This window comes from Megalobrama amblycephala, linkage group LG20 (assembly GCF_018812025.1).
Source record: "Megalobrama amblycephala isolate DHTTF-2021 linkage group LG20, ASM1881202v1, whole genome shotgun sequence".
Classification (NCBI taxonomy): Eukaryota; Metazoa; Chordata; class Actinopteri; order Cypriniformes; family Xenocyprididae; genus Megalobrama; species Megalobrama amblycephala.
The window spans coordinates 2,229,779-2,256,067 of record NC_063063.1 but is presented as its reverse complement, the minus strand read 5'-3'; the positions used below and the strand labels follow the sequence as shown (position 1 = coordinate 2,256,067).

Sequence of the window (26,289 nt, the reverse complement as noted above, 5' to 3'; positions counted from 1 at the left end):
TTAAAAAATTAAAGTTCATTAAAAGTATGTATTTTATAAATATTAAAATTTTTGTTTTTTAGCAAAAGCAGATAACTCCAACAGTCGTTTTTTTGGCAAAAGCAGATAACTCCACATTTCATGTTTCAGAGTTAAACAAAACCCAAGTAATTGCTTTGTTATTGCATTTAAAACATACTCAAACACACATGTGCACACAAACGCGCACACACACACATCCATCCACTCACTGTGCGCACACACACACACACACGCACACACACTAACAGATCGGCACACAAGTACAATTTCTCACACACACACACACACACACACACACACACACACACACACGCATCCACGCACGTGCGCGCGCGCGCGCACACACGCAAAAGAACAACCAAGGTTTAAGCATGTAAGTCGTGTATGGTGTACAAGGACTTACAGGAGTCGAGAAAAATCCTCGATCACTTTTAGTCAGTTTTGACAAAACTTCCCTCAGCTAGCGCGTCTTTTTGAAGTGACTAGAAACCTTGTCACCTGACTTGAATACTGTGCGCTGATTCGCTAAAAGGACTTATCGGTTTCTGTACACAAACAACAAGGGCGCTTGTCGGCTTCTTCTGCTGTAAAACGTAAACTTGCGATGGCTGACAGTGGACAATACCGGCTTTTCTGACAAAATGGATTTAGGGTACAGAACGTGCTATATATGGAGAATAATGCACAGCACTTAGTTATTTTTATTTTATTTATTTTTTTTAAATTGTGTTTATCGGTTTTTGCAAATGAACTCTTCACTTTTTGTGTGCAAAAACAAAACAAAAATAACAACTTTATTCAACAATCTATTCTCTTCTGTGTCATTCTCATACGTTGTTTAGGTCCAGCGCTTCCCGGTTCCACATCAGAACGCCAACTCATTATTGGCCGGCTCCTGCATCACACGCATGCATCGTGCTGATCACGTGATCAGCTTTGGCCAATACCGAGCCGGCATTCGGACGTAAACACGGAAGCTTCACTGTGTTACTGCGTCACCTGGGTAAGGATGATGACGGCAAAGAGAAGAGATTGTTGCATAAAATTGTTATTTCTGTTTTGTTTTTGCACAAGTATTCTCGTCTCTTCATAGCATTAAGGTTGAACCACTGCAGTCACATGACTGTTTTAAAGATGTCTTTAGTAGCTTTCTGGACCTTGAAAGTGTTGATTATATTGCTGTCTATGGACGAGTCTCTTGGATTTAATCAAAAATATCTTAATTTGTGTTCTGAAGATGAACTAAGGTCTTACCGGTGTGGAACGACATGAGGGTTTTTGGGTGAACCCTTTAAAAGTCTATCAAGAAGGATAAATGCTACACGCATTTTAGACCATATGTTTTGAAGACAGTAGCTGGTCTGACTAAAGTGCATCTGTTGTTATGTCTGGAGTGATGATGCCATGCTATAAAAGCCAATTATAATGGATATGACCATAATTGAGAGGGTTGCTGCTGAGGTCATTTCCTGTCAATACTGTGGCCCGCCTCTCTGAGGGTGGTCAGTGAGAATGTGGGCCTCAGCATGTGGGCCTGTCTGGACTGTCTGGGGCCCTGATGGATCAGCTCCTCATTCATCACGTGAAACAACATTTCACAAACACGCACGCATAGGAAAAGTCTCTGTTGGTGCTTAGAGGTCTGTCTTGTAATTTCTTCTGACATGTGAAATTGTCACTCATTTCATCCAAATCTTTTTTTTTTTTCTTAGTGTGTAGGAGTTCCACTATCACATCATTGACAAGCGTGTACGTTTAGCAAATCTGACAATGATGAATGTGAGATCAGTGGGAGGTGATACAGCATTGTGGCTAATATTCTGTCAAATTCAATAACTATTTGTGGACAGTGCAACACATAAGGGAGGTGAAGTTTTGGAGACAGAAAGTGAGTTTGATGGATGTGGAATGGACGGATGGACTGATGAATTGACAGAGATGTGATTTTGATTAATGACCACTCAGAACACATTCTTTCTTATTACTGATGATGGGTGTGAAATCTTCAGATCCTCTTTCTGGTCCTTTACGTTAACCCCTATGACAGATCGCTGTCGTCCAGTTGCATTGTTCTTCCTACTCACCATAGCAACCATAAGCACTGAATGTCACATAGCTTTAGGTGGCCTTCATAACTCATGCTAGAATCTGGCATTTGACAAATGGTGTCACAGACTCTTCAGGGAACACTACCTGTCAAACTATGATGTGTGAAACGATCTGTAAGGACATTCACACACTGTATGAGTTTGCATCTATAGTGATGGTGTGATTCAGTGCGATGAGACTTTCAAACCTGTAGATGCTAAGAGACTCTATCATGTCATCATCACAGTGCCTTTTCTGAAGTAAATCTCTCGGTTGCGAATAGACGTTATAAATTTGAATTTGGCACAATCGAAACCACAGATTATTTCAAGATGAAATTGATCACCACAGTGTTTTCAAACACCTTTGAGGCATTTAATGTGTTAATGTGGAACAGATGTATGTGCATATGTGCATGAGTGAGAGAATGAGTCTTGCTGGGTCTCACAGCAGACTGTTTGCCAGGTCTTCACTATGTCCATCATCTTCCTAAACTAGTTAGTCCATCTTCAATCCAAGTGGACACGCACACACACATGTTGTGTTTTCATGTTTTAAGGGAACTTCTCATAGACATAATGATTATTATACTGTACAAACTGTATTCTATCCCTTACCCCTAAACCTACGCATGTAGAAAACGTTCTGCATTCTAAGATTTTCAAACCACTTAATTTAGTATGATTTATAAGCTGTTACCAAAAAAAAAAAAAAAAGTCCCCCATAAGGTCAAAATTTGCTGGTATTATTATCCTCGTGGGGACATTTGGTCTCCATAATGTAGGGAATACCAGGTAGACACACACACACTGGGGAAAGTTACTTTTAAAAGTAATGGATTACAATATTGTGTTACTCCCTAAAAAAGTAACTACTTGCATTACTTAGTTACTTTTGATGGAAAGTAATGCAATAAGTTACTTTTGTGTTAACTTTTCTCATCTGGGGTGAGCTGTTTATTTTAATCTGATTATGTTACTTGTAACTTGCGTTACTTGTAATGCATTACTCCCAACACTGCACACACACACTGTGAGGACATTCCATAGGCGTAATGGTTTTTATACTGTACAAACCGTATTTTCTATCCCCCTACACTACCCCTACCCCTAAATCTACCATCACAGGAAACTGTGCACATTTTTACTTTCTCAAAAAAAAAAAAAAAAAAACACACACACAGAATGTTGGGGAAAGTTACTTTTAAAAGTAATGCATTACAATATTGTGTTACTCCCTGAAAAAGTAACTACTTGCATTACTTAGTTACTTTTGACGGAAAGTAATGCAACAAGTTACTTTTGTGTTACTTTTTCTCATCTGGGAGAGGTGTAAGTCAGTACATGGGAAAACAAAGTAACTTGCATTACTTATTTAAAAAAGTAACTCAGATATTTTGTTGTAAATTTAAAAGTAATGCGTTAATTTACTAGTTACTTGAAAAAAGTAATCTGATTACATAACTTGCGTTACTTGTAATGCGTTACTCCTAACTGCACACACACACACACACACACACACAAACACAAACACACACACACAGTGTTAGGAAAAGTTACTTTTAAAAGTAATGCATTACAATCTTGCGTTACTTCCTAAAAAAGTATTAATTGCATTACTTAGTTACTTTGGAAAGTAATGCAATAAGTTACTTTTGCATTAACTTTTCTCATCTGGGGTGAGCCGTTTGTTTTAATCTGATTACGTTACTTGTAACTTGCGTTACTTGTAATGCATTACTCCCAACACTGCACACACACACTGTGAGGACATTCCATAGGCGTAATGGTTTTTATACTGTACAAACTGTATTCTATCCCTTACCCCTAAACCTACGCATATAGAAAACTTTCTGTATTTTAAGATTTTCAAAACATTTAATTTAGTATGATTTATAAGCTGTTTCCAAAAAAAAAAAAAAAAAAAAAAATCCCCCATAAGGTCAAAATTTGCTGGTATTACTATCCTTGTGGGGACATTTGGTCTCCATAATGTAGGGAATACCAGGTAGACACACACACACTGGGAAAGTTACTTTTAAAAGTAATGCATTACAATATTGCGTTACTCCCTAAAAAAGTAACTACTTGCATTACTTAGTTATTTTTGACGGAAAGTAATGCAACAAGTTACTTTTGTGTTACTTTTTCTCATCTGGGAGAGGTGTAAGTCAGTACATGGGAAAACAAAGTAACTTGCATTACTTATTTAAAAAAGTAACTCAGATATTTTGTTGTAAATTTAAAAGTAATGCGTTAATTTACTAGTTACTTGAAAAAAGTAATCTGATTACATAACTTGCGTTACTTGTAATGCGTTACTCCTAACTGCACACACACACAAACACACACACACACAGTGTTGGGGAAAGTTACTTTTAAAAGTAATGCATTACAATATTGCGTTACTCCCTAAAAAGTAACTACTTGCATTACTTAGTTACTTTTGATGGAAAGTAATGCAATAAGTTACTTTTGTGTTAACTTTTCTCATCTGGGGTGAGCTGTTTATTTTAATCTGATTATGTTACCTGTAACTTGCGTTACTTGTAATGCATTACTCCCAACACTGCACACACACACTGTGAGGACATTCCATAGGCGTAATGGTTTTTTACTGTACAAACCGTATTTTCTATCCCCCTACACTACCCCTACCCCTAAATCTACCATCACAGGAAACTGTGCACATTTTTACTTTCTCAAAAAAAAAAAAAAAAAAAAAAAACACACACACAGAATGTTGGGGAAAGTTACTTTTAAAAGTAATGCATTACAATATTGCGTTACTCCCTGAAAAAGTAACTACTTGCATTACTTAGTTACTTTTGACGGAAAGTAATGCAAAAATTACTTTTGTGTTACTTTTTCTCATCTGGGAGAGGTGTAAGTCAGTACATGGGAAAACAAAGTAACTTGCATTACTTATTTAAAAAAGTAACTCAGATATTTTGTTGTAAATTTAAAAGTAATGCGTTAATTTACTAGTTACTTGAAAAAAGTAATCTGATTACATAACTTGCGTTACTTGTAATGTGTTACTCCTAACTGCACACACACACACACACAAACACACACACACAGTGTTAGGGAAAGTTACTTTTAAAAGTAATGCATTACAATCTTGCGTTACTTCCTAAAAAAGTATTAATTGCATTACTTAGTTACTTTGGAAAGTAATGCAATAAGTTACTTTTGCATTAACTTTTCTCATCTGGGGTGAGCCGTTTGTTTTAATCTGATTACGTTACTTGTAACTTGCGTTACTTGTAATGCATTACTCCCAACACTGCACACACACACTGTGAGGACATTCCATAGGCGTAATGGTTTTTATACTGTACAAACTGTATTCTATCCCTTACCCCTAAACCTACGCATATAGAAAACTTTCTGTATTTTAAGATTTTCAAAACATTTAATTTAGTATGATTTATAAGCTGTTTCCAAAAAAAAAAAAAAAAATCCCCCATAAGGTCAAAATTTGCTGGTATTACTATCCTCGTGGGGACATTTGGTCTCCATAATGTAGGGAATACCAGGTAGACACACACACACTGGGGAAAGTTACTTTTAAAAGTAATGCATTACAATATTGCGTTACTCCCTAAAAAAGTAACTACTTGCATTACTTAGTTATTTTTTGACGGAAAGTAATGCAACAAGTTACTTTTGTGTTACTTTTTCTCATCTGGGAGAGGTGTAAGTCAGTACATGGGAAAACAAAGTAACTTGCATTACTTATTTAAAAAAGTAACTCAGATATTTTGTTGTAAATTTAAAAGTAATGCGTTAATTTACTAGTTATTTGAAAAAAGTAATCTGATTACATAACTTGCGTTACTTGTAATGCGTTACTCCTAACTGCACACACACACAAACACACACACACACAGTGTTGGGGAAAGTTACTTTTAAAAGTAATGCATTACAATATTGCGTTACTCCCTAAAAAAGTAACTACTTGCATTACTTAGTTACTTTTGATGGAAAGTAATGCAATAAGTTACTTTTGTGTTAACTTTTCTCATCTGGGGTGAGCTGTTTATTTTAATCTGATTATGTTACCTGTAACTTGCGTTACTTGTAATGCATTACTCCCAACACTGCACACACACACTGTGAGGACATTCCATAGGCGTAATGGTTTTTATACTGTACAAACCGTATTTTCTATCCCCCTACACTACCCCTACCCTAAATCTACCATCACAGGAAACTGTGCACATTTTTACTTTCTCAAAAAAAAAACAAAAAAAAAAAAACACAAACACAGAATGTTGGGGAAAGTTACTTTTAAAAGTAATGCATTACAATATTGCGTTACTCCCTGAAAAAGTAACTACTTGCATTACTTAGTTACTTTTGACGGAAAGTAATGCAAAAATTACTTTTGTGTTACTTTTTCTCATCTGGGAGAGGTGTAAGTCAGTACATGGGAAAACAAAGTAACTTGCATTACTTATTTAAAAAGTAACTCAGATATTTTGTTGTAAATTTAAAAGTAATGCGTTAATTTACTAGTTACTTGAAAAAAGTAATCTGATTACATAACTTGCGTTACTTGTAATGTGTTACTCCTAACTGCACACACACACACACACAAACACACACACACAGTGTTAGGGAAAGTTACTTTTAAAAGTAATGCATTACAATCTTGCGTTACTTCCTAAAAAAGTATTAATTGCATTACTTAGTTACTTTGGAAAGTAATGCAATAAGTTACTTTTGCATTAACTTTTCTCATCTGGGGTGAGCCGTTTGTTTTAATCTGATTACGTTACTTGTAACTTGCGTTACTTGTAATGCATTACTCCCAACACTGCACACACACACTGTGAGGACATTCCATAGGCGTAATGGTTTTTATACTGTACAAACTGTATTCTATCCCTTACCCCTAAACCTACGCATATAGAAAACTTTCTGTATTTTAAGATTTTCAAAACATTTAATTTAGTATGATTTATAAGCTGTTTCCAAAAAAAAAAAAAAAAATCCCCCATAAGGTCAAAATTTGCTGGTATTACTATCCTCGTGGGGACATTTGGTCTCCATAATGTAGGGAATACCAGGTAGACACACACACACTGGGGAAAGTTACTTTTAAAAGTAATGCATTACAATATTGCGTTACTCCCTAAAAAAGTAACTACTTGCATTACTTAGTTATTTTTGACGGAAAGTAATGCAACAAGTTACTTTTGTGTTACTTTTTCTCATCTGGGAGAGGTGTAAGTCAGTACATGGGAAAACAAAGTAACTTGCATTACTTATTTAAAAAAGTAACTCAGATATTTTGTTGTAAATTTAAAAGTAATGCGTTAATTTACTAGTTACTTGAAAAAAGTAATCTGATTACATAACTTGCGTTACTTGTAATGCGTTACTCCTAACTGCACACACACACAAACACACACACACAGTGTTGGGGAAAGTTACTTTTAAAAGTAATGCATTACAATCTTGCGTTACTCCCTAAAAAAGTACTAATTGCATTACTTAGTTACTTTGGAAAGTAATGCAATAAGTTACTTTTGCATTAACTTTTCTCATCTGGGGTGAGCCGTTTGTTTTAATCTGATTACGTTACTTGTAACTTGCGTTACTTGTAATGCATTACTCCCAACACTGCACACACACACTGTGAGGACATTCCATAGGCGTAATGGTTTTTATACTGTACAAACCATATTTTCTATCGCCCTAAACTACCCCTACCCTTAAATCTACCATCACAGGAAACTGTGCACATTTTTTCTTTCTCAAAAAAAAACAACAAAAAAAAAAAAAAAAAAAAAAAAAAAACACACAGAATGTTGGGGAAAGCTACTTTTAAAAGTAATGCATTACAATATTGCCTTACTCCCTTACTAATTGTGTTACTTACTTTTTATTTGCAATAAGTTACTTTTGCATTACTTTTTCTCACCTGGACTGGACTGTTTGTTTTAATCTGATTACGTTACTTGTAATGCGTTACTCCCAACACTGTACATGCACACACACAAAAGGTCAATTTGGGAACATGCTTCATCTTCTCTGTTGGTGTACAATGGAAATGACAATAATATGCATGACAATTCTGTACAGACGACATGGGGCCATAGAAACTTCTGGATTGCATTATTTCTTCAAATATCAAAAACACTTTCCTCAAAGTAATGGTTTATCGGTGAACCAGATGCAACAGAATATCCCTTTACATTCTTTTCAAAAATATTTAGGAGGATATTTCATGCTTGGTGTTGTATTCATCCTTCCCCTGTCTTCTGTCAGCCACATGTCAGGCTTTTGGATCATGTCTCATTTTGTAAGTCAGAAGCAGATGACCTTTTTCTCACCCTCTCTCACTGGACTGAAAGGACCCCCTAACTCTCCTCTTCAATGACTGATGGATGAATTGGGACTGGCATCCACCCCCCCTACCCAGATGGGCGATGTCCTGTTAGAAGGTTTGGGATGGGGGGTTGTACACGTGGGGTGAAACTTAACCGGGGTAAATGAGTGATTGTCACTCATCCCAAACTCCCTCTTCCCTGTCAATCATTATGACTAATGAGAATTACATCATCAGGCGTCTTGAGGGAAAGAATCCTTGGGGGTGCCACGGATTCACATGCATATGCATGTTTTTGGGTGTGTGCACGCCGGCGTGGGTTTGTGTACTTAAGGCATGTACCCTGCTGGTAGATATCGGAACTACATCACGTGTTACAAAAAAATCTTTCTCTTTTGATGCCATTGAATAGTTTTTCCAACACAATGTACAGTATATATATAAATATATATAGTTTGGAATTTGCATGTTATTGTGACGTCAGTGGCTAATCGATGACATTCTTTTTCTGCTGCTCCATAGGGATTTGATCACATGACAATCAAGCGATTGGCTGAAAAAATGAGCGAAGATGGCAGATTTCAAATCTCTGGGTTTCTGCACCAGCTGAGCCATTGAGATGAATGGGAATGCTAACAGATATCTTTCTACAGGCATTATGCACTCTAAAAAAATGCTGGGTCAAAAACAACCCAAGTTGGGTTGAAAATGGACAGTGGTTGGTTAGTTTTATTTAACCCAACTATTGTTTTAAAAATTACTAAATGTCTGACTTAAAATGAACCCAAAATAGGTTGGAAATTAAAAATCAAACACATAATTACTAGAGACAACAATAATAATAATAATCAAAATGTGAACTTTTATTAATAAGCAATTTAATAAATGTGTATTGTTTTATTAATAAACAATACATTTTCATTAATTAAACATATTAATAAATATTAATTTCCAACATATTTTGGGTTCATTTTAAGCAAACAATACAGTCATTTTTAAACAACAGTTGAGTTAAATAAAACTACCCAGCAGGTTGGGCAAACATTTAACCCAACCACTGGGTTAAAACAACCCAGTTGCTGGGTTTGTCCATTTTCAACCCAAATTGGGTTATTTTTAACCCAGCATTTTTTAGAGTGTAGACTGCCATAATTAAAACAGCATGATTTTAGTCACAATATTTTTTTAACAAAATGTCTTTTAGTTAATATTTCAAATATGATATTCATTAATGTAAATAAATTGTACTTAAAAAATGGAATCTAATTTTAGTCAACAAGCATCATGCGAAAATGTAAATGCGAGTTTAAGTTTTTATCATCATAATGGACTTTTTCTTCTTTTCTTTATCCTTGGCAAAATCAAAAATCTTTTCATCAACAAACATTGGCAACATTAACACTACCCTAGTAGTAAAAAATAAATAAATAAATAAATAAATAAAGTAAACATAAGAATAACTATGTGTGTCCCTTTAAATGCAAATGAGCTGCTGCTTCCGGCCCCCTTTCCAGGAGAGGGCGGAGCTTTAACAGCTCAACAACAACAAAGTTGGAGAATCTCATGCAGCCAAAATGAGGATTTTGTTCAGCCTTACATTGTTCAAACCGGAGTCGACACTGATGGAGAGACTCAGGAAGAAGTTACAACTTTTAGGATGAAACTGGATGTTTCTGAATGGTTAGTGGATAAATTGATGTAGTTGCTGTGGAGTTGATTCAACTCATCCACTAGCATGTGCCGTCATGTTCATCTTTTGTGTTGAATTGACCCTCGTTTGTGAAGCAGTCCGGCGTAAAATGACGGCATGACAACAACACTCGACTACAACAACTCTTCCTCTTCTCTAAAGCAGCCCAACATGGCCCCGCCCCCTTTGTTGAGTGTTCTCGGGGGTGGGGTTTATGTAAATGTTGGTGTTTGTGATGTCACTAACCCAGGAAGAAGCTCGTTGTAGTCCCTACCAGCCGCTTGTTGTAGTCCTTAAAAAAGCGATTTCTGTAAAAGAAAATATCTCCCTTTGCATTGAACTTTGAGTGTCGTAACTTTGCAGATGTTGTTTATGCTCAAACAGCAACATTACACACTAACTAAAGTTAAAAAAAGTGAAATCATAATCAACCACCCATTTAACACTATTGTGTGTTCCCACGCTTTGCCTGTAGTTGCAAGTATGCAACATCAGCTGCAGAGTTTGATAGGTAATTTTGCTCCTGTTTTGTGTTTTAACCATTCTGCTTGTCCTTGAAACAGCAATTAAGAATGAAAATGTGATTATATTTGATGGAGCATTGGAATAACAACAGAACTGCATAACGAGAGAGTGTGAATTATTCCAAAGTAAATATAACTTCAGCACATTTCACACAGGAGCAAAATATGACTAAGCTAATGACCTCTACTGTCTTTAAAATGAACGACTCTGTGGAGAGAATGAGTGGTTAAATATCATCCTGACATGCTTGTCATTATTGGAGCAATCAAAATTATCAAGTTACGGTCGTTGATTAGAACACTCTTCTACACGGAACGGGTCAATTTTCTGTTCACGAAGCACAAGATGTTCTTATTATCTCAGTCTCAAACACGTTCAACTTTTTTCCACTGCTGCTTTATTACTATCAGATGCTTTCTGATTGTGGTGTCTCTTCTTAAATGAGATTTAATAACATAGCAGATTTTGCCAGCTTTAAAGCACTGACCTGTGAAAGGATATCCCTTTCCATGCGCAACTACTTTCGATTGAGTAATCGTCTTCTCTCCAATTTCTCAACCGTTCCTCGTTTGCTCTTTTTTTCAGTGGTGTTCAAGCATGGACGAGATAATCAAGGAGGCGCTCTGACGTTGGCTGGCCACGGGTTGGAGAGACTGTGGATGAGAAAATCGTAAGGGAGGTAAATCTGGAGACCAAATGTTGTTTTGGTCTTGTTGTGCTTGTAAAGAGGTGAAATTACAAACATAAGAAAGCAAGATTGAGGTCAGAAATGGGAGTCCGTTGGTCCGGCTGAGAACGAGAGTGAAAAGCAGCAAGGAAAGAGAAGGATTGAAAACGGAGAAAGTTCATGGAGATTGATGCAAATCAATAGAGCACAGCAGCAGTTTTCTGGAAAATTCCAGCTCATTTTCTCCATAGAGAAATTGATTTTGCAATAATGAATATCATTTTCAGGACAGATTTAATATGTGCTTAAAAAAAATGTGTAATTGCCAAATTCCCAGTTAATAACTAAACTACCCATAATGCATTCATTTAAATTGTTCACTCTAAAAATGCTGGGTTAAAAACAACCCAAGTTGGGTTGAAAATGGACAAACTCAGTGGTTGGGTCAAATGTTTGTCCAACATGCTGGGGAGTTTTATTTAACTCAACTATTGTTTAAAAATGACTATATGTCTGGCCTAAAATGAACCTAAAATAGGTTGGAAATTAAAAATCAGACACATATTTACTAGAAGCAGAAATAATAATAATCAAAAGGTACACTCTAAAAAATGCTGGGTTAAAAACAACCCAAGTTGGGTTGAAAATGGACAAACTCAGCAATTGGGTTGTTTTAACCCAGCGGTTGGGTTAAATGTTTGCCCAACCTGCTGGGTAGTTTTATTTAAACCAACTATTGTTTAAAAACTGCTATATGGCTAGCTTATAATAAACCCAAAATAGTTGGGAAATTAAAAACCAGATGCAATTAGAGGCAACAATAATAGACAAAAGGTGAATGTTTATTAATAAGCTTTAATATTTTATTAATATAAATTTAATAGTTTAATAGTTTATTAATATAAATGTATTAATAAACAATTTAATAAATGTTTATTGTTTAATAATTATTCATTGAACATTAATAAATGTTCATTTCCAACATACTTTGGGTTAATTTTAATTAAGCAATACAGTAATTTTTAAACAATAGTTGAGTTAAATAAAACTACCCAGCAGGTTGGGCAAACATTTAACCCAACCGCTGGGATAAAACAACCCAATTGCTGAGTTTGTCCATTTTCAACCCAACTTGGGTTGTTTTTAACCCAGCATTTTTTAGAGTGTAAACAATAATTAATAAGCAATTTAATAAATGTTTATTGTTTAATTATTATTCATAAACTTAATATTAATTTATGAAACATATTAATAAATGTTAATTTCCAACAACAATACCGTAATTTTTAAACAATAGTTGAGTTGGGCAAACATTTAACCCAACCACTGGGTTAAAACAACCCAATCTCTGGGTTTGACCATTTTCAACCCAACTTGAGTTGTTTTTAACCCAGCATTTTTTTTAGAGTATTGTTAACATTTGGGTGTCCGAATGTATTTGATTTTAAAATATATTTAATTTAATTTACAGATTATTAATTATTAATGTCAGTGGTTCGGATCGCGTATCAAACTGCCAAAGTCACACAAACTATTGAAATTACAAAACACTTATGATGTAACGAAGCCTCGTTTACTGAAATCACGTGACTTTGGCACTCCGAACCACTGATTCGAAACAAAAAGATTCGTAAAGCTTCATGAAGCAGTGTGTTGAAATGTGTTGATTAAAATCATTATTTAGTTCTTTTGGTGCACAAAAATTATTCTTATCACTTTATAATATTAAGGTTGAACCACTGTAGTCACATGAACTGTACTAAATATGTTTTTAGTAGCTTTCTGGGCATCTGAAAGTGTTAATTATCTTGCCTCATTGAGCCATCGGATTTCATCAAAAATATCTTCATTTGTGTTCCGAGGATGAATGATGGTCTTAAGTGTGTGAAACAACATGAGGGTGAGTAATAAATGACAGAATTTTCATTTTTGGGTGAACTAACACTGTAAGTGTTATTTTATGTGTTATTAAGTGTTATTTTGAAGTGAGAGATATGTTAGTGTGTAATACTGTAATATTTGCCTTTTACAACAGTTTCTGTTATGTTGTTTTTGAGGTTACCATTGTACTGATTACACTACCGTATGAACAATACTGCGCTAATGCCAGTAATAAGTAATATCTTACTTGTTCATTTAGTTCACATGCTAAATAAGTGTTATACTAACTATTTCAACTCAATTATGTTGAAATAAACTGGAATTATTATTATTATTATTTAGATTCAACTTAAAAAATGTGTTTATGCTACAAATTTGTGAATGTAACACTTTATTTTGATATTCCACTTTAGACATTCTACTAACTACAAGTAACTACAAGTCAACTAGCAGTCTTTAGAGTATTAGTAGACTTAGTATCTGCTAACACTTTTTGATGCTCCCCAACAGACATTCAACCAACTATAAGTAACTTTGCAACTACACATCAACTTATTCTACTAACCCGAACGCTATAAACCTAACAGTCTACTACTCTAATGACATGTGTTGTTGTTGTAAAGCTACTTCTAGTTAGTAGAATGTCTAAAGTGGACCATCTCTAACTCATGTTGCACATGATTTCATTAGAAATTGCCATAACTCAAAAAGACGGATGCAAAATTGCATTAATTGTTTTGTTGAGCCAAAGCCTTATTTTTTTATAGTGTAGTAAAGATGTATGTGAAGATACTGAATTCTCCATTGCTTTCTCTCCTGCTGTCCTTCTCATTGTCAGTGGGCTCCAGAAACCCAGTGCTAAATGTCAAAAACAGGCCTGGATGGTTGTGCTCACCTGGCGTCTTGTCTTTCTTTGTTCAGCTGTTGTGTCTGCACTGATATTTTGAGCCCATGTTTTTAGGGCAGCACTGAAGACACTCAGAGAAAGACCTTCCTTATAACTGAATGTGACAAGTATATGCTATGTTTTTTTTTGTTTGTTTGTTTTTGTGTGTGTGTGTGTTTTTGTATGTAAAAATGCAAATCAATGAGATCTTTATGACAGATACTTTAAAATGCATATAAATGCATATATACAATGCATAACTATCAGTCGTCACTCTATATCTGCCAATAATGTCTTAGTAAGATGATATTTAAATGTTTAGATTCATGATTGAGAAAAAAAAGTATAGATAATCAAGTAAATCTACGTCACTTCAGTCCAGTAAGTGTTCATCTTGAAATATTACTAACAATAATAAAAGTCCTTATGTTTATTTCATAAAAACCAGTAAAGATTTCACAATAAAAAGACACATAAATCACCAGCTGTAAGGACTTTTACTTGCTAAAAAAAGGATGAACTATCAATCAGATGATGGAAGAAGGCATGTAGTAGATTGTGTGATACAGGTTTATCAGCAAAGTTTTGATCATTTGGAGGCCTTTCAGTATGATACTGTGGGCTTTATAGCGTTTAGTGGTGGTGTCGCTTCACCGTTGGTTAAAGAGCGGCCGAAGATCCTCAGGTGAAAGCAGATCAAGTGCATGCGTGGGAAATCCACCCATTGGTTAACAGTTAGTCACAGAGATGTTCGAGGCTGTAATCAGTGTTAGCTCATCTTCCAGGGAGGCCAAAAGTGTGAGTCTTGGTGGTCTCTGATCTCTGTGAGGCTAGCAAGTTGTGGTTTATGAAAAAAAAAAAAAAAAAAAAAAAAAAAAAAAAATTGCTCCACCCCCTTCATGCACAAACATGCCTCTTCCTCAAGCACATAAAGTTCATGCAGTGCATCAGGTGGTGAAAGTGTTTGGAAGTGTGTGTGTGTGTGTGTGTGTGAGGAAGAGATAAAAAGTGACGAATTGCTGCATCTGTTGGCTGTGCAGTGCATGCCTCTGCTAATCTCCAGTGATATATGCACCGTCAAGACATAAAGCCCAGGAACTTGTGGGGTTGGAGAGTTGTGTGAGTGTGTGTTTGTGCATTCATTCAAAACCTAGTATTTTTTGTCTTGTTTTCCAGTATATTTCCAAATATTTAAATCTTCTTAAATCAACATTCATTTACTTGGGAAGTAATATGACTTAAGATATAAAGTATTGTTTCCTAAAAAAAAAAAAGTAACTAAATTAAGTCAGTTTAAGCTTAAAACAAGACAAAATATCTACCAATGAGGTAAGAAAAATAAACTTAGTTTTAAAGGGGACATGAACTGTGTTGTTTTATTGTTTTATAATGTTTCCTGGGGTGCACTTATAATGTTAGTATGCTTTTTACATCAAAAAATTGTCATAATTCAGAAATAAAAGGCATTTTTCCTACCCTGATTTTATCCTCTGATTTGAACGCTCTGTTTTAAGGGGCGTGTCTTCTGTGAGACTTCAGTGTAAACGCCCACTGCTGTGATTGGCTGACGTCTTTGCAATATGAAAATAGCTAAATATTTTGAAAACTTTTAGCATGTTTTTACTATTACAGCTCATGAAAAGCGCTGCATTATATTTAGATTGTGGCATGAAAGGTTGCAGAGATGAACATTGTAGCCGTTCATCATTGTTGAGCGCATGAAAGCAGTGATCTCGTCATTGCAACTTAATTTCTGCACACTAACGAATGCTTTCATCATAACTAACAGTGCAAACTCGATGTAACTAAGAGATTCGTTGAATAAAGCAGGAGTTTTGGTGCGAGTCCAGAACTCAGTCACTGATAAACTCACGCTGTTTGATTGACAGCTCTAGCGATTGTAAAGGGAGCGTTCTTTGATCACTTTCTATATATAATTTAATCTCAGTTGGTTTGATTTACTGACACATAGACAAAGATCATCTGACTGTACATGAATCATTAATATCAGATCAGGCATTAGAATGAACACAGTTACTGACATGTTGTTGCATTACTGTCGAGTTCATATCGTAAAAGTCTGATAATGCCGAAATGCGATTGATTTACGAAAGAATCCACAGTGAAATGAACCGAATACAAATAAATAAAGCTCAACTGAGACATTCACATTGTTGAAAATAAATAAGCATATTCCTGCATTAGGATCCTTTGAAAGGTAATGTTATTTTAGTCCTGTATCGCTCTTCTCTCCTCCTCATCTCACTAACACACCAGTGGGCGGAGCTAACGCTGCAATAATAAAGTAGGCGTTGATTTCTTCTGCGGAGGCGGAGTTTCACCTATCTATAGACACATTCCAGGATCAGTCGTTCTCTGGGTCTGGTGTCAATAAAAGCTTTTATTGGACTAACAGGACATTTTCAGTTCTGAAACTTACAGGATATTCTTATATATCAAAAGCTCAAGGAAAAGTTGATTTCTCAATTCATGACCCCTTTAAACTTAAGTTTTAATTTTTTCTTATTCTATTGGCAGATATTTTGTCTTGTTTTAAGCATAAACTCATTTAATTTTGATGCTATTTTGATACTTTATATCTTAAATAATTTTGCTTCCCAAGTAAATGTGTCTTGAAAACAAGACAAAAATACAGATAAAGACAATCATTTTTCCAGTGTAGGCCATGCTTCCATGTGTCCGTATGTCTCTGTCTGTCAGAAGAAAACATTATATTTTGCCTTCTAACTTGTGTGTGTGTGTGTGTGTGTGTGTGTTTGACTCACAACATTTTGTGCAAGACATCAAGACTGGGGAGACTACAAAGAGCGTTTGCTCTGATGATAGGGGATTATGGGTAACGTTTGCATCTGTCGGGGCTGCAGTGAGTCAGTGGCCTCACCAGCTGTGCAAGCAACTGGTTTTCTGCATATGGAGGTCAGGGTGAGATAACCCTCATGCGGATGATTTATGTTTGCATACACGTGTTTTCCTGTATGTGTGTGTGTTTCTTCCTGATTGTCAGATGTCTTCCTGGTTGTGTGGCTCCACAACTGTGAAGTTCTTCAGAAGCAACATTTGTTGCTCATGTTGTTCGGTCAGGGGGCGTTTTCTCCGAGGAGGAAACTGAGGGAGTGTCAATGGCACAATCCACAGTACAAAAACAACACAAAATACATGTTAGACAAATAGTACAATTGAATTAAAAACAAGTTGGGTTGAAAATGGACAAATCCAGCAGTTGGGTTAAATGTTTGACCAACATGCTGGTCAGTTTTATTGAACCCAACTATTGTTTAAAAATGACAACCCAAAATAGGTTGGAGATAAAAAATCAGACACATATTTACTAGAGGAAACAATAATAATCAAAATATGAACAATAGTTGAGTTAAATAAAACTACCCGGCACACTGGGTTTGTCATTTTTCAACCCAACTTGGGTTATTTTTAACAGTATTGCTTGCTTAAAATGAACCCAAAATATGTTAGAAATGAACATTTATTAATAAGTTTAATGAATAATAATTAAACATTTATTAAATTGCTTATTAATAAATGTTCACCTTTTGATTATTATTGTTGCCTCTAGTAATTATGTGTCTGATTTTTAATTTCCAACCTATTTTGGGTTCATTTTAAGTCAGTCATAAAGTAATTTTTAAACAATATTTTGAGTTAAATAAAACTACCCATGTTCGGCAATCATTTAACCCAACTGCTTGTTTTGTCCATTTTTTAAACCCAATTTGGGTTGTTTTTAACCCAGCATTTTTTAGATTGTAAACTATAACATATATACTAACTATACATTATATAAATAATATACTATAAATAGAAAGCTGTGTGATTATATCCATTAATACACTGTAAAAAATGAATGTGATTTTAACAGTAAAATACTGTAAATGTAAATAGGTTAACAGTAAGTTCCCGTATTATATACAGGGAAAAACTGTAAAAGCTCTAACCAGACATTTATGCAATTTTCACAGTAAAATGCTGTGAATTTTGCAATTTTTAGAAGTAAAAAAGAACAAATCAATGTTTAATTTACAGTCAAAATCTGTAAACTGATGTCCCCACAATTCCATGAGCCACTCCACATTTGAAAGTATTTTGTTTAAATAATCATGTTTCTTAATATTTTTTGTTATCAGTTATGTACATTAGGGTTTTATGTTACATCTTCTATTGTTTAATGAATGTTTATTGCATTATTTAGGTATTATGGGTTACCATGATGGTGTTTGCGTGTGCATCTTCTTTATATTAGTATATACTTCAGCTTGTGGAAAAGCTGCTTGTGATGAACTCTGATTCTTCATGTGGCTTTCTCTTTTACCACCTGCATTATTATGGTGGTTCTCAGTTAAAGGTACAAAACAGATTTTAGTAGTAATGTGCATTGTTGAATTTACTGGTTTACATTCAAATTTTCTTAGATTACAGTTTTATACTGTAAAATTTACAGTTCTGTTCTGTAAATGTGTTTACAGTTTTTCTGTATTTTTTACAAAATTATTCTGGCAACCACAGCTGCCAAAATGTTTCTGTAAAAACTACAGAATTTTTTTTTTTACAGTGTATATTAAAGTTTACTTTTTGTTGTGATATATATAGTATATCTTTACATGAGTATGTGACTTCTAAGATAATATCACTAAATATTAGACCATTTATACTAAATGATTATGCCTCTAATGTGGAATCTGTGTTTTTAAGTTCTTTGTTTTAGTAATGGGTGCTGCCACACATTTTCAGTAATCCAGGCATGTGTGTCATGTGCCTCTGCCCCAGAAGACCATAAAAAACCCGCACTCGTCATGGTAAAAGCCCCTAGTCCAAACAACTTTCCTCCCATACTCAGTGTCCACACCTTTCCACGTCGCCTCGGCAGAGCCTGCTAAACCTCTCTCGCTCCTTTATCTCTCCGGACAGCTCAGGTCATCACGCCTTTGTCGCTACATTTAGACACGGCATATTTTCTAAATGTGCAGACGTGTGCAGAAAACACTTTTTTTTCTATCCAAACTTCCAGCAAAGTCGCTGAACCCTGAACCTGAACCCAGACGCACAGATCAGTTGTTTGAAACTGGCCTCTCAATGTAAACTCCTTCCAGCCTCTGAATCGGGCTCAGTTACAGAGGAGGTGCGGACTGTGTGCTGTGTGTATTTACCCTGGTTAAAGATGTTATTTCTACCACATGAGCCGACGCTGGGAGAGCCTGCGTTTAAATGTAATCATACTTAGTGAACTGATCATAGGCGTTCTACCGTAACGGGATATGTGTGTAGCCGGGTAAAGATGCTCGCTGCTCCGGAGGAGTTGAATGGGAAGATATGGTGGATGGCTGGGCTTTATTTGTGTTGAGATATGAGATGCTGTCCGTGTCACACGTGTGAAGTCTTCCTCCGCATATCATCTGCTCTGCTCAGACCATGTGGTTTTTAGCCAAGCCCCACAGCTGGGTTACTCTTGAATCATTTGAACCTATCAGAATATCATTGGTTAGTGTGAAGGGCGGTTTGTATGTATTAATGCCCTGGAAAAGCTGTCAGGTGAAGTAATAACGCATGACATGCACGACTGTTTGGTTTCATTTTGAGATAACACATTTCGTTCATTTGCATTATTCCTGTGAACTGCAGCAGTTAAATGCCAAATAGATAAAAAGAAGTGTCCTTTAACCTTGAAACCACTTCCTTTTCAGGATTCCTTTGCATAATGAGCCTTTGATAAGGTGCTTTGGGGAATGGGAGGGGAAGTGAATGCAGCGGACAACACCATTAACAAAAAAACCAACACATTTTGCCCGTTGAAAGGATTATTTTACTCAGAAATGAAAGTGCTTTGACTTTTTCCATGGAACATGAAATATCTGTTGTAGCTGTTGAATCTCATTTTAATATGCACGTTTGGTGAGTCACGATTGGTTACGAGATGCCGATGATGTTTGGCATCAGGCTAATGTGTGTGAAAGGCCAGACCTAATGTCAGTGGGATCAGCAGATTCTTTAATACGATATATACTAAAATATACTTTAAGGTCATTTTTATTGGAACTTGGATGTCATGAATTAAAATATATTTGTAATTACACTTTTGTAATCATTGAGTTGCAATTTATTACATGTACAGTACAATATATTGACTTTAAATTGTACTTAAAGGGTTAGTTCAACCAAAAATGAAAATTATCTCACGATTTACTCACCCTCAAGCCATCCTAGGTGTATATGACTATCTTCTTTCAGACAAACTCAATCGGAGATATATTATAAAATATCCAGTTTTATAATGGGAGTGAATGGCGCTCCTGATTTTAAAGTCCAAAAAAGTGCATTCATCCATCATAAAAGATATCCATACGGCTCCAGGGTGTTAATAAAGGCCTTCTGAAGTGAAGTGATTGGCTTTTGTAAGAAAAATATCAATTTTTAAAACTTACTAAACTAACTAAAATAACTAGCTTCCAGCAGACGGCATATGCAAATACACCTAGGATGGCTTGAGGGTGAGTAAATCATCATGGAATAATTTTCACTTTTGGGTGAATTATCGCTTTAAGTGTGTTCAAAAACATAGTCATGAAAGTGTAGTCTCTTTAAGTACACTTAAGTGTTTTTTTTGGTATTATATTGATTATTGGTATTATATTACCTGCAAGTACATCATGTTTAAGATTTGTAATGCACTACAATTGCACAATTAAGAACACTTCTTTTTGAAAAGGGTGTTCACCATTCACTTTCATTGTATGGAAAAGAGCAGCATGAACATTCTGATAAATGTCTCATTTTGTCTTCAATGATAGAAAAAAAAAAAAAAAAAAACATACAGGGGTTCCCAAAAGCAACAATGGTCGCAAGTTCTGTCTTTACCATCAGAATTCAATGGAACTTGCCACCATAGTTTGTTAACGATGCTTTTAGGAAACGCACCCCAGGTTTGCAATGACATCATGGTGAGTAAATTATGACAATTTAAATTTTGATTGAACTGTCCCTTTGATATTTAACACAGAGTCATTAAAGGCACAGTGTGTATGTTTCGCCACTAGATGTCGCTTATCTAAACATAAGGGGCCGTTCACACAGAACGTGTCTTTGCGTCTAAAAACACGAGACGCGGCGCTCAGGAGTGGTTTTAAAAAAAGCGCAGCATAGAACGCGAGAGTCTCGAGATGCGCCTTTGAGACGTGATGCAATAACGACAATAACGGAAATAATAGAAATAGGCAAACTGCAGAATTTACAGATACAAGTTTTGACATGGAAAAAAAGAAAATAATATAATAATGAGCGCCTCCGCCGCCATGTTGCCATTATATAAAACAGTTGTCATGCCAACTCGCAACGCTTGCCCCGCCTCCAAGTTCTTCAGATTGGTCCACTGTTTTGGAACTGACATTGATGAGCGGCGCTGCGTGTAAAAGTTGAAATTCTTTTAACTTGACACAGCGTCTTAAAAATGCGGCGCTCATGTGTGAGGCGCTGCAAAAGACGCGAGACGCGAGCGTAACGGTCATGCACGTCCGTCAAGCGTGTGTTTACATAGAAAAACAATGGGAAAGTAGCGCAATGGAATAGAAAAACGCGTTCTGTGTGAACAGCCCCTAACAAAGGCATGGCTTGATGACGCCGTGAATGAGCATGGAATCATGGGAGTTGTCATCGCCACCTCCACAGCCGAAGGAAAGCAATTCGACGGAAATCATGTTCATGGATGAGCTAATGTATTAAAGTTTTATTAACGTTACTATGTTATGAAGCAGGGCGGGGCCGAGAGCCTGGGATATTTTATGTTGCTGTTTTTATTATGCTAATGCCGCAGTCGGCCACTGCCGCTCTTTTCTTTTTCTTGTTTATGCATATTTTACAATTAAAGTTACGATTAATATTACATTTAACATTCACCTCCTCCTTTCCTCAACTTGAACTTTTTTATAGTTATGTTTGGTCACTTAAATTCACATTATTATATTTCATTCTAATGAAAGAGCCCCAAGTGCTGAATTAATACTCATACAGGTCACTTTATTTGACGAATTTGGTAATGTAGTACTGTTTTACTTGGTCAAACAATCATACTAAAATATGGTGAAGTGTGTTGAAAGTTGTTATAATGTCTGTGGCTGGTGTGAGACACTTTTAGCTAGATCGATATTAGAATATAATATTAATAAAAGTCTAATGACTTGTGTTGCTAAATAGCATGCAATTCATTTTAAAACATCGTACACTCAAAAAATTGCTGGGTTGAAAATGGACAAACCCAGCAATTGGGTTGTTTTAACACAGCGGTTGGGTTAAATGTTTGAGGTTGGGTTAAATGACTATATCTCTGGCTTAAAATGAACCCAAAATATGTTGGAAATTAAAAATCAGACACATAATTACTAGAGGCAACAATAACAATCAAAAGGTGAAGATTTATTAATAAGCAATTTAATAAATGTGCATTGTTTAATTATTATTCATTAAACATTAATAAATGTTCATTTCCAACAGATTTTGGGTTCATTTTAAGTGAGCAATACAGTCATTTTTAAACAATAGTTGAGTTAAATAAAACTACCTTGCAGGATGATCAAACAAAGGGTTAAAGCAACCCAATCGCTAGGTTTGCCCATTTTCAACCCAACTTGGGTTGTTTTTAACCCAGCATTTTTAGAGTGTATGGTGGAGAAAATGCTGTATTACCGTTAATACAAATAAAGCTCTTTCTGATTATACTATGTTAGCCACTTATGGATTTAAACATTGTTGGAAAGACTTGGGATAATGTAAGTACACCAGTCAACAAAATATATAACATTGTTTTAGTGTTTTTTGAATATTTGAATCCAAATATCTTACATGTTGTGCCTTTAATGCATGAAATATTTTAAAGCGCATGTGCCATTAAAAGTTGTTACAATAATAAATGGTAGGATGTGACCTTGGGCATCTATTCAACTCAGAGGTCCAAGGGAGTCCGGCCACACCAAACTGAACTGTGAACTTGCAACTTCCTGTGCTGTAGGCGTCTGTTGCTAGGAAACAAGTGGCCCACTCTGTCAATTTCAGCTGGGGTGAAATGCGAGTGTTTTTCTTCACTTTTTTTCTATGAGGTTTGGCTGGCCATCTTTTATTGATGTACAGTTTCCTTTGAGTCGCAATGAGACTTTCTGTGGGCCAGGACACTTTCAAAAGAGAGGAAATGGGGGTGTGTTCAGAGGTCAAATGGTCCCTTTTGTGGAGCTCCTGGGGGACAATGACAGTGGGGTGATGCTATGTGGAGGCGAAGGGGTGAGATCCTTTGGGACCGACAGGGGTATAGCAGGACCGCATGTTGCCGGAGTCGAGGTGGAAAAGTCCAGTATGATTATACAGCAGAGACGGAGAGAGATCATACATTTTTAACCAAGCTTCGCACTGTATTCCTTTTAGCGCAGCATAAGCAAACAAGTTCGCCCCAGGGGCTGAAATTTGAATAGGCAAATTCTTGCTCCTGATGTTTTTAATGAGTTCAATGCAGATGCAAACCGAGTAGACTGGCTTTTTATGGCAACGAAAAATGAGGCCACAAAATAATTACTTTCCCCGTCATTAGAATAGTTGCTTGTTTACAGGAGAGCAGGGATGACTGTAACGCTAAACAAATCAGTCATAACAGGTTTATGCAAGTACAATTCAACCTCAAAAAAAAAAGAAAAAAGGAAAAAAAAGGACAGTAATCAACAGAGATATTTTGGTAACACTTTACAGTACGGTTCCATTTGTAAAAGGTGCACTAGAATGAAAGTCTCCTCATATCCTGATAGCAATCACTATGTTAAATGGTCTAAATATATATATATATATATATATATATATATATATATATATATATATATATATATATAAACGGTTAGTTCCTGTCCTTGATTCTGATTGGTCAATACCTGTATTTTATTCACGATAAAACATGGCTATGACCGCTTCACCCAATGGTTCTGTGTATCACTACACACTCCCTTAGCAACCACTCTTAGCAATATAAACTGTATGTTCTCATTTGATATTGTTCAATGAAGATTAATGTATTATGTAGAAGAGTATTGTGAGAAAGAGATCGATATTTAGCATTTTCCTTCAGGTCAGTCCTAAGTTCATAATAAAAATCTGTTTAAATGTCTGATGTATTATCTTGTCCTTTTAACAGTTAAGGGGTTTTCCCGTGACTGACAGTCGCTAGTCAAAGCATTTTTCAGTTGCGTCTTGTTCCGTTTTCACAACAATTCAATATTTTCAATGTAAAAGTCTTTGCTACTGACTGACACACTCATAAAGACAGTCTTTGCCGCCATCTAATGGTGTAATAATGTAACTTCTGTTGCTGTTCACGGTCGGGACTATTTTTTCTGGCGGAAGGAAGGCTTTTAGTGAAAGTTTACTTCATGAAAGTTGCATATTTCTGGCTTTACTATTTGTGATAACCGTTTTATAAAAGCTTTGCGTCGCCTCACACAGCCTCTCATACCTTATTATATCCCCGTAAGTTGAATACGGAAGGCGGTCTGGCGGAAGATAGATATTTTACTTCATAACTTGTTAAATATGGATTTTTTTTTTTTTTTTACACAAACACATCACTTCAATTCATAAGGCCTTTATTAAACAACCCCGAGCCGTGTGGAATACAAGTTTATGATGAATGGATGTGGATGGAAGCACTTTCTTTAGCTCGGATACGTCAGGATATTTATTAAAATATCTCTGATTGTGTTCATCAGAAAGAAGAAAGTCATATACACCTTGGATGGCTTGAGGGTGATTTTCATTTGAAATTGAACTAATCCTTTAAATGTTTTATATTGCTGTACTCATTCAGCAAGTGCTATAGCATGCTATTGCTAACATGCTAGCAAATTAGCAAGTTAGCATTTTCTGAATTAGCTTGTTATAGCTAGCTAAGTTTCCACTAATAAAAATGTTTATGTTGAGATTAATTTTAAGTTAAATGTATGAATTAGTTTACTCAAATATTTCAATTTAATAACAATTAAAATAGATGAGTACAACATAAAAATCTGCCAGTTCTGCTTACTTAAACTGAATTTCTTAACTTAAAAACTTTTATGTAACAGATTGCCTCAATTTTTTTGAGTTTTGCCAACTTATTCGGGTTTACAGTGCTGCACATAGTTGAACTAACCATTAAAATACTTTCAAAGCATGTATTAATCTTAATTAATCTTTCATTTCAACATTTACTAATGCATTATTCAAATCAAAAATTGTATGTGTTCCTATTATTTAATGAACTAACAATAAACAATTGTATTTTACCTAACGCTAACAAAGATGAATACTGTAACACGTATTGTTCATTGTAAACCTTATTATTAAGTGAAAAAATAATATTAATAATAACAATAATTGTAACAATTTAAGAGTAAAAATTATTATTTTTTTCCCCCTCATTATTAGTTGAAGGGCATCATTTTATTTATTCATGTTTTTTTTATCGCTTTATCATTTTATCTCTAATTTTTTACAAGTTGCACATGCAACTTAATTTTACTGTATCTGACATTGATTTTGACTTTGGAGGGAAATATTTCAAATCTCGAGGCTGAACATTTTCAGAATAAGTGTTACCCTGACTCTCCCTACATTGTAATTCAGTGGGTGTTTTTGCAATGATGCAGCGAATCAAACATCATCTTATTGTAAAACAAGCTTAAGTTAAAGGAAATGTTATATTTTCCCACATACGATACTGCAGTCCACCTGCTTTGGTCATGTATGCATGCGTTCATTTTCATGCTCGAATTTTGTCATGGTTGCTTTGTTCGAGTGAAGTGGGAAGTTGCCAGATTCCTCTTTTTCATCCTTATTTTGTGTTCTTATTTTGCATTTGAAAGGACCACCCATTGGGCTCGGAGGAGAGAGATTCCCTGCACGGCGTCTCTCTGGAATATTAATGGGCTTCTCCTGGGAAAACTGCCCACAGAATGGGCCACTCCATCGCTGTCTCTGTTTCCGCTCAGCTGTCCTGAGGGTACGTGAGGGTGTGCGCTCCTTCGGTACAATCCGGTCTGGACAAACCTCAAGTACACCTCAAACTTGTGTTTTGATGTTTCATTAAGAACTCTTGAAGTTGAAGCTTTTTCCAGAATGTCAGTAAAATATATTGCCGCTTTTATTACGCAATAAAAA

General features: G+C 35.5%; 1 long non-coding RNA gene across 1 annotated transcript; it reads left to right on the top strand.

The window, feature by feature from the left end:
- The first annotated feature begins 872 nt into the window (after nucleotides 1–872).
- On the top strand, nucleotides 873–26,289 carry LOC125255640. Its single transcript, XR_007181955.1, has 3 exons — nucleotides 873–1,024; nucleotides 11,252–11,345; nucleotides 25,995–26,289. It is a non-coding gene; the product is annotated as an uncharacterized LOC125255640 (long non-coding RNA).